This window comes from Carlito syrichta, unplaced genomic scaffold, assembly GCF_000164805.1.
Source record: "Carlito syrichta isolate Samal-C Ts95f unplaced genomic scaffold, Tarsius_syrichta-2.0.1 Scaffold102037, whole genome shotgun sequence".
NCBI classification, from domain to species: domain Eukaryota; kingdom Metazoa; phylum Chordata; class Mammalia; order Primates; family Tarsiidae; genus Carlito; species Carlito syrichta.
This window is the reverse complement of record NW_007046133.1, coordinates 852,508-862,039: the sequence shown is the minus strand read 5'-3', so window position 1 is coordinate 862,039 and position 9,532 is coordinate 852,508. Positions and strand designations below refer to the sequence as shown.

General features: G+C 54.8%; 1 protein-coding gene across 1 annotated transcript in view; it reads left to right on the top strand.

Moving 5' to 3' along the window:
• The first annotated feature begins 6 nt into the window (after positions 1-6).
• TAF4 (TATA-box binding protein associated factor 4) overlaps positions 7-9,532 on the top strand; it is an 82,940-nt gene continuing 73,414 nt past the window's right edge. The window contains exon 1 of the mRNA XM_008064958.2: positions 7-189. The gene's annotated coding sequence lies outside the window, so the exon portion shown is untranslated. The remainder of the gene's footprint in view (positions 190-9,532) is intronic.

Below are 9,532 nucleotides of genomic sequence, written 5' to 3'. Positions count from 1 at the left end.
CGCCCGCGCCCGGGACCCCCACGGGGCTGCCCAAAGGCACTGCCGGCGCCGTGACCCAGAGCCTGCCTCGGACGCCCACGGCCACCACCGGCGGGATCCGGGCCACCCTGACGCCCACCGTGCTGGCTCCCCGTCTGCCGCAGCCGCCCCAGAATCCGACCAACATCCAGAACTTCCAGCTGCCCCCAGGTGAGTGGACGCACGAGGCGGGAGGGAGGGAAGGGCGGGTCCCAGCGGCACCAGCTGCCGGTTCCAGGAAGTTCTCCGCCGGTGGAATGCTAAGGTCATCTGTCCCACAGGCCCTGTGGCCGGAGCAGGCCAGGGCAGCCTCTGCCCAGGTGCGGGCTGGCTGGTGACTGTGTGCGTGTGAGCAAGCGTGTGAGCTAGCGAGTGCTGCCTGCATCCCTGTTTCTGCCGTAGGGTGGCTGCCTTGTGTCTGTCTGCGGCTCTTCTGCATTTCAAAGTTGCTCAGCCAGGACTCCTGCTCCATTCTGTGTGCCCTTGCCCGAAAGTGAAGCGCCAGGTGCCTCCTGTGTGCCCCTGCCCGAAAGTGAAGTGCCAGGAGCTGGTGATACAGAGTTTAGGGACAAGCTGGGCATGCTGGGTTTCCCGTACTGTGGCTGGCTGGTGTGGGCTCTCCTCTGCCTGGGTCTGTGGTTAGGCCTGTGTCCTCACTTAGCCCCCGCTCCCTTGTGATCCTGGGCTGGGGACTCCCCCTTCTGCAGGTGAGGTTGTGGCAGGGTGACGCCTTCTCCCTGAGGCTGGGAAGTCTGGATGGAGGGCTGGGCTTCCCTGCTGCCATCAGGGAGGCAGAGCTGTCAGGGCACCTAGGAGAGCCTTGGGCCCCAGCCTCCCTGCTCCAGGGTGGCGTTCCAGCACTCTGCAAGCCACAGTCATGCTCAGGCAGCCCTGGTGTCTGGAGGCGCCTGGAGGCTCCTCTTATCCTGGTGCGGCCCTGTCAGGTCGTGGTGAGCAGATGTTCCTCACAGGGGTCTTTGGGTGAGGGGGTGGGTCAGGGAGCCCAGCCCCTCACAGCTGATGCTTCAGCCTGGTGGTGCTCTCATTTCTGTCCATCCAGTTGCCTCTGCTGTTCCTCCCGGCCCAGCTTCGCACACCATGCTGCGTTTGTTGGGGATCTTCTGCCCAGGGCGCCCTGTTCTCCCATCCCCCCACCCAGCCTCCTTGGAGGGACACTGAGCTGGAGGGCTCCTCCCCTGGCCTGTAGTAGCGCGTGTGTCGTGCAGTTGTAGCAGCGCCGCGGTGGCAGCAGTAGTAGGAGCTGTAAGGAGAGCGCCATCCCTCCCGCGTCCCCTTGTGCTTTCTGACGAGAGCTGGCGGTCACTTTGGAAGAACTGCAGCGCCTCCAGAAGTGAGAGCTCTTCCTTTACCATGAGGGTCGGTGGGGCGGACTCTTCCAGGGGCCCAGGTCAGTTGCTGGGTGACTGGCGCAGAGGGGAGAGGGAGCTGCTGAGGCCTTCCCAGTCAGCTTCAGGGCGAGGTGTCTTAGGGGGTCCTGCTGCCGGCCCTGTTTTGCTCATTACCCGTATGTTGGCCTTTTAGTGGAGAACATGACTGATCTTAAGTAATGTTTTAAGAGGGGATTCCTTGTGTTTTTCTATGTAAAATACAATACTTTGTTTACAAAAATATTCTTCTGGCGGTCTTTTGTGGCTCAGCACAGTGCCTGTTGCCTGCTGTTGGTGGTGATGGGACTGTGGCCATTTGGGGTTGGCTTGGGGTTGGCGAGTGCCCCTTACTCCGAGCTTCTGCATAGGTAAAGCCCCATGGTGGGGGGAGGAGGAGGAGGAGGAGGAGGAAGAGGAAGATGTAGTGGGAAAAAGCCTCTGTGTCCTTTGTCAGGAGGGACCCTGAGACTCACTTCCATCTTCTGTTTCAAGGTCAGTTTTAGGGTTGACTGTATTTGATGAGGCGATAACTTACAAAACACCTGTGTGAGAGGATGGGTTCTTTGCACGCGTTCTCATGAGTCTTTGCATCAGTTCTTGTGTATGTGGTGAGAGCAGGGAACCACTCATGTTGACATGGGGGCTTTCGGGGCTGAGTGCTTTCTAGAAAATGGAAGATTTGCATTCATCTGTCATGTCCCCCTTCTGTTGATCTACTGATTAGGAACCCTGATTAATTATTTATTTTGATAACAGCCAAAGTAAAAAAATATACTGCCAGCATCGCAAACCAAGGTGCCCTCTCTGAACAGTGCAGCCTAACATTGCAAATCAGAATGGCAAGTTGCAAATGCTTTGGTTACGTCCTATAGTCGATTGATCAGAGACTATAGATTCCTCTTCATTGAAAATAGCAATTCATACTAAAAAAGGTGGAAGTAACTTATAAAAGGGACTCTTGCTTGGCTGATGACTCGGTTGTGTTTGAGGTGCGGACTGAACGGGGAGCTGTGGCTTGCTGGGTGGGCAGGGCAGGATACTGCAGGCTGCACTTAGGTGTCAAGTAGAACAGCAGTTCGGTGGCAATTGGCCGGAGTGTGACGGGCTTGCCCCTCCCAGGGCCTCCCTTTGCAGAGGGTGGGAGAGGTACAGCAGTGTCACCCTGAAGTCCTTGAGGACAGGCCTTTGGCCTTGAGGGTGTTTCATCCTGCACGTTCACTGTGGTATGTTGAACTTGGTTCTAGCAAACTTAGTCTTGGTATTCTTTGTCAGGACGTCGTTTGTAAAGAGATGCTTATGTCTCTTTAGTTGTAATTTGCTGGTTTGAGGTGCCAGAGTCTAGATTTTATTCACTGTGGAAAAACAGAAAACATGTCTTGAGTTAGATTGTTGAAGCCAACATGGTTGTCCCAAGATTCCTGAAAAGCACTAGACACGTACAGTTTAAGTTAGTCATAACATCAAAGTAATATTATGATTACAGTTGAAGGAAAAGAAAAGTGATGGGACACCTATATTAGCATGCTAGTAAATGGCTCTTTTAAGGCAGGTGGATGTTGAGATGCGCATCGCTAAAGGTCATCTTTGGGTGTGGCAAGTCGTATCTTTCTTGGCTACCTCCACTTACTTTGCTTTTGTGCAGAATTCACTCTCCTGCTGCTCTAAGATTTGGCCCCAAGTATAGCTTCTTATCCCGGGACAGAAGACTCTCTCCTCCCTGTGGGCCTCGATCCCTGTGCAGGGAGCGTCTGCAGGTTACTGCTTTCAAGGGGACACTCCCAGGGTGTCCAGGGCATGGGCCCCATCCCCAGGGAGCTGCATCACTTCTGTGGGGAAAGGAGGGGCAGCACACAGGTAGCTGCTGGCACTGCTGGGGCTGGCTGAGTGATGAGCTCCAGGCAGGTGGAGAAGCAGAGCTCTCTCCGAGGCTGCGGGAGCTGAGAGCTCTGGTGACCGGCTTGGCAACCAGCACTTTGGCATGGGGGACGTTCTTAGAAGTTTGAGTTTTGTTATTTGAGGGCACTGTTGCTGTGTGGCTTGGGACGGAGTGTCTGGCTCCTCAGAGCCTTGGCTTCCTTAGCTATGAAGCACGGTTGACTGCCGTGGGGAAGGCAAGGGGAGTCCATCAGGCTGAGTGCTGCCCTGTTAGGTGGCCTCTCACCTTTACCAGGTTCTGCTGTGTGTTCACTGTTTCTCAAGCACTATCCAGGTTGGATGTCTTCTCAGCAGCCAAGGTTCTGTTGATGAGAAAGTTACCGAGGTTGTCATCGTGGGTCACCTGGGGAGGGGGCTGCTGCCCGCCTGCAGAGAGCGTGACTTGGGGGGGGCCTTAACCCAGCTCGTCAGGCTGGGTACACTCAGGTGGCAGCGCCCTTTGAAGAGAATAAAGGAAGATAAAGTTTGGGGGTCATATGAGGACAGAGGCAATGCCTCAGGCCTTCTGTTTTCCACTTCTGGGCAGAGATGAGCGGCAGTGCCCACTCACTGCCTGGGCTGCCCTCCTGGCTGGTCATCCTGGTGATGGACGGATGGGTCTTATGTGTCTTTGGTGTCTCTTGGGGCTGTAGCAACAGCCAGGACATGGGGTCTTGTCACACTCCTGGGAGCCCCTCACTCCCACTGTGCCCGAGCACTGCGTTCATGGCTGAGACCTGGGTGTTTGAACAGAGGGTGACTTGCCAAGTTCATTATGCTTACGGAGTGGTAGAGCCTAATGGTCAGGGAGCCCAGGAAGCCACGTGGGAGAGTGGTGTCTGGTTTGTTCAGGATGATGGCGCTGGCCCTTCTCCTCGAAGGCAGAGTGCCCTGGCTCCCAGGACTCCTGTGGGAAGTTGCCCTAAATGGCTGTAGGGGGGTCCAAGAGGGGTGTTGGGTCAGAGTGGTGCTAACCTGGTGCAGTGCGGCATGTGTCCCCATCCTCGAAGTCAGAATAAAACCCAGGCAGTTCCCGCTGCTTCCCAGGCATTTCCAGAGCACCCAGGTGAGCTGCTTCCATTTGCATGACATTCGAAGAAAGCTTTTCTAAAGTGTGGGTTATATGTGAGTTGATGAAAACATAATTAGCAACTGCTCTTGAAAATCTTGAGGTCAAGATTTAAAGGGCTCTGGAGAAACCTGCCTGCAATTGGGTAATTTGTGCAGTCCTCAGAGCACCTGTGCTTTCCTGTGCATCTGACCCACAGAGCCTCCGGTTTCCTGATCTTCCGGGAAGTGCTTGCTGCTCAGGGCGCCACCTATGGAGCTCACCCTGGGCTGCAGGTCGACAGTCTGCTCAGTCCGGCCTGTGATGGTAATAAACAGTGAAATTAAGTTAAAACAGTGAGGAGGGCAGCTTTTTGTTGTAGGACCTTCTGTTCCGGGTGCTGTGCACCTGGACTTCTGGAAGCTTTTGCTTCCAGGTGGGCCTTTGGTTGCTATGGCATCGTGGCCTTGTCAACTGCAGGCATGTGCACAGCTGTCCTTTCAAGACTTCTTCCTTGGAGTAGTGAGGAGCCCCAGTACCCGAGTTAGGTCTGAAAGTGGCTGCTTATGCATCTGTGGGCAGATGAGGAAGCTTTGAACAAATGCCTTGAATTTTTACATATCTTTGAATTTTGCACCAAGGAATTAAAACTTTTTGAAACCAAAGAGATATATGGTGTCCACAATTAGGGCTCCCCCTCTCTGTCTGTCCTTGACTGTCGAGAGTCTCTGGCTGCAGCCTCTCCAGTTGGGGTGGGGTGAGTGGAGCTGGTGACCTGCTCCCAGCTGCTCCCACCTTGGGTGTCACATTCAGTGAGAGTTGTCGGGGGGAGTCGCATTTGAGGGCTGAAGAAGTTGGGCACCAAGCACCCGGAGCCCTGCTTTCACTCCACAAGTCAGCAAAGCTGGACTTCTGTCATCCTTCCTGAGAGTGTTGACAGGCCCTTTCTGTCTCTCTGGGTGTCACAGGAACGTGGCCACGAGGAGGGCACATGCTTGACTCTTTGGCTCCCAAACTTGTGAGAGGAGTGTGAGCAGGTGGGGCGTGTTGGGTGACGAGACATGAAGACCTTGGAGGGGTTGTTGCTGAAAGTGTCCCGACCCCAGCAGGCAGGAAACCCCTGAAAATGTTTTTTTGTGGCCCTCAATTTGGATGTTAGGTTTCAGAACTAGGACCTAGCAGTAAGGTCTTCAGCTCCCAAGGGAATTGTTTGGGTGGGGTCAGAGGTCTGAGTGGACAGCAGATGGACAAAGGACACCTGAGCCAGGAGAGTTGTATCCTCCTCCAGGTGCAGCTAAGGGTGCTGTGGTGGGGGGTGGGGGCATGGCCTTTCGCTTCTCACTTTGCGCTGAAGTGTATGGGACAAGGGCCTGTGAAAAGCATTTTAAAAAAACTTTGTCGACTGGGCACGGTGGCTCATGTTTGTAATTCCAACACATTGGGAGGCTGAGGTAAGAGGATAGCTTGAGCTCACAGGTTCAAGAACAGACTGGGCGACTTGGTGAGACCTCATCTCTATAATAAATGAAGAAAAATTAGCCAAGTGTGGTGGCATATGCCAGTGGTTTGAGCTACTTGGAAGGCTGAGGTGGAAGGATCACTGGAACCCAGCAGGTTGAGGCTGTGGTAACTGTGAGCATGCCACTGCACTCCAGCCTGGGTGACAGAGTGAGACTTTGACTTAAAAAAATAAAATAAAATAAAAACTAAAAAAAACTTTGTCTTTTGAGTCCTCCACAGAGGAACTGTCTCCAGTGTCCATGTGAACCACTCACAGGCTATGCGGACAGAGCTGGTGTGGATAGCTTACCAGGCGTGGAACTCTGTAAAAGGCAGTGTGTGTTAGGGTCGGAGGGAGGTGAACAGGACACCTGTTCAGCTGGTTGACTTTTTCATGTAACTGTAAGAGTTGTAAAATTGTCAGTCATCTGAGTTTTTTCCAACCCGGTTTTCTGATTATTAGCTTAGCTTACGTTTCTCGTGAGAGGTTTGGAAGGTAAAGAAAACTGTGAAGAAGAAAATAAAGTCACGTGTAGCCTTGCCATGTTGTTAGCATTGGGCTGTTAGCTGTGAGCAGTGCGTCTCTTTCCATTTCTTTTTTTTTTTTTTTTGAGTTGGAGTCTCACTCTGTTGTCCAGGCTGGAGTGCAGTGGTGTGCTCACAGCCACCACAGCCTCGACCTGCTGGGCTCAGGTGATCCTTCTGTCTCAGCCTTCCAAGTAGCTGGAACTACAGGCGAGTGCCACTATACCTGGCTAATTTTTTGATTTATTGTAGAGATGAAGTCTCACCAAGTAGCCCAGGCTGTTCTTTAACCTGTGGGCTCAGGCAGTCCTCTCACCTTGGCCTCCCAAAGTGCTGGAATTATAGACATGAGCCACTGTGTCTGGCTGTCTCTCTCTTTCTGATTTCTAAGACATTAGGACCATTCTGTGACCCTGCTGGGTCTGTACCTCGACTTGTCCTACAGTGTCTTGTGCAGTGTCCCTTGCCCCTTGGTGGTCTCTAAGGCACCAATGTTTAGTAGCAAACCCTTGTGCCAGGCTACTGGGCCATTGTGTACTTGCCTGTGACAAGTGCCCCACCCTCGAGTGGTGGTCTTCATGCTTGACTTTGTGTGCTCTGATGGGTTGAATGTTTCCAGGACTTGGAGACAAGTTACTTTCCGCCATTCACACTTTTAAAACTCTCGGTAGATGTACCTTTTTAGAAGTCAACCCAGTTCTGAAAGAAGGAGGTCGCGTCTGGCTGTTGGATGGTTGCGTCTTTCCCTGGATGAGGTTGGACCTTGTTTTCTCAGGTGTTGGCCATTTACCCTCCCTGGCTGTGATGGTGCCCATGGGCTCTGATGCCTTCTGAGGGCATCAGGCAAGCGAGGAAGGCTAGTGTGGGAGTTGGGGTCCAGCCTCAGGGATCCCCTTTCTTCATGGTCTGTTTGTTGGGGCTGGGCTGTGAGCAGGGAAGTGGACCAGCAGGTGTGTCTGACCATGGTCGTTGCTGTGGCCAAGGGGACTGCCAGGCGGAGGGGGTCAGGGAAGGCCTTTTGGAGGAGGCTGAGAAGGCCTGATCTTTGGGCACCTGAGACCTGGGTCCAGGCCAAGGGAGAGCCCGTGTGGGTGCCCTGGGCAGGTCAGAAAGAAGGCTACCTGGCTTTGCAGGGTTGCAGGGAGTCTCCGTCTATGCCAGGTGCCTTGGTGGCTGCAGGCAGGGTGGGCAGAATCCCACTGGTGTCTGGAGGTCATTTTTGCATCTAGAGCTGTGGAATGCAGGTGTGGTGGCAGGGCCCAGGGCATGTGGCAGGTCCAGGGTGTGGTGTGGCATGGGTGGTATGGGAGGTCCATGGGGGTGAGGGAGGTGGGTGTTTGGGAGGGTGTTGTGTGACCGGAGCTGGGGCTGGGTAGTGGCTGTGGGCCGATGCCTGGTTCAGGAGCCAGTGGGAGGAGGTGGCTGGTCGGCAGGGGATGCGGCCTGGAATGAAGAGCCGCCAACTCCTGACGGGGTGGCGTGGTGTGGCCGCTGGAGAGCCCGTTGTGGTGCAGTGTGTTTGTTGTGGAGGTTGCTGTCTCCTCTGGTCCTCTATGTCTTGCTGACGAGTGACCGGGGTACCGTCACTGGGAAGGTTCTGTCGGCAACCTTGGGCAGGTTTCACTCTGTGCCACAGACCTAGCCCCACTGGGTGTGGTGCGTGGATCCCAGAGCTTTTAGTCCAGGCCAGAATGTCCGGTGAGAGAAGCCCTCCAGGAAGACACAGGAGTTTTCCCAGGAGCCTGCACACCGAGTGGAGGCCTGGCCTCAGGGCACCTGCCGTCCTCCATGGCATGCCTCGCAGCTGGGCCTGGGAGAGAGAATGAAAGTGGTTCTGTCTGCAGTGACTTTCTGTCTTAGCCCTGTGGCCCAGGAGCCAGGCTTTACAGAGAAGAGTCTGTGTGGTGAGGGGTGCATCCCTACTAGAGCCATTGCTGTGCAGCCCACATGCCAGGGAGTCCCAGGGCACGTGTGTGTCATGTTGATGCTTCCAGCTGGCTGTTGGTATGCTGCCAGGGCCTTCTGTGCATGGGTTCTTCCCACCTGGGGCTTCCCACCATGTCCTGGGGCAGCCAGTCATGGTCAAGTTTAGTGTTTCTACCCCTGGAAGGGGGACGCTTGGTCAAGAGGCACCCTCTGGTTTTAAGGCCCCTGCTGGAAGTGATGCAGGTGACTTTCTAGTTCCAGCCAAGAAGGTTTGGTCATAGGCTATGACTATCTGCAAAGAGCGCCGGGTGGCTCAGCTTATGTCTGGGAGGTGGGATCTGGTAGACAGCCAGTAGGCCTGGCACATGGCCTTTCAGGCTGAGATGAGGGTCTGGTGAGTTGGTTGGTCAGTCAGTCAACAAACATTAATTCTGCACCAACTTCAGGTGGGACTTTGTGGAGGAGGAAGGCACAGCTTCTTGGTGGCGTTGTGTGTGTGGAGCAACACAGATGAGTGTGTGTGGGTTAGAGGGGAGCTCATATTGTGTGGCTTCTCAGCAGAGGATGTCATTGACTGCTCCCTTCCCCAGTGTCTTTACTCGCAATGGGCCTTCCTCTGTCTGTTCTGTCTGAGGCCCCTGAGTCTTCCCTCTTGCTCTGCCTGGTGAGAGTCACCTTTGGCACCACTTGGTGATGTGTTTAGCAGTCAAGGAACATAGTACAGGTGTTTGCTTGGGCTTGGAGCTCCCCATGAGCTGTGTGTGGGCTCTGGCTGTTGTCAGGGGAGCACCCGCACCCATGGCCACCCTGGAGCTTGCTCTACCCGACCATCATCCAAGTGGCACTCTGGATGCGAAGCCTGGAAGCCCCTGGCAGTGCCTCCTGAGGGCCTGCCACTAGGGCCACTCTCTGCCCTCTCCAGGTGCTCTGTGGGAGTCTCTGAGGTGGACTGGGAGGTGTCACCTTAGCACCTGCCCACAAGGCTGTGCAGCCCCCAGGCCCTGGGTCCCTGCCTGGCCCCGCCAGAGTCCCCATGTAGAAGGGCTGCCACCTGCCTGGGCCCAGGCTCTAGGAAACTGGCCAAAGTCAGCTCCCCAGGTGGGAAGATGAGTTAGAAGGGAGGAGATGCCACCTCTTCCAGACAGGACCATGGGGACAACTTAGGAGCCGCATGTGCCAGTGAGGGTCGTGGGGTGGTGGGCGTCATTGAGGG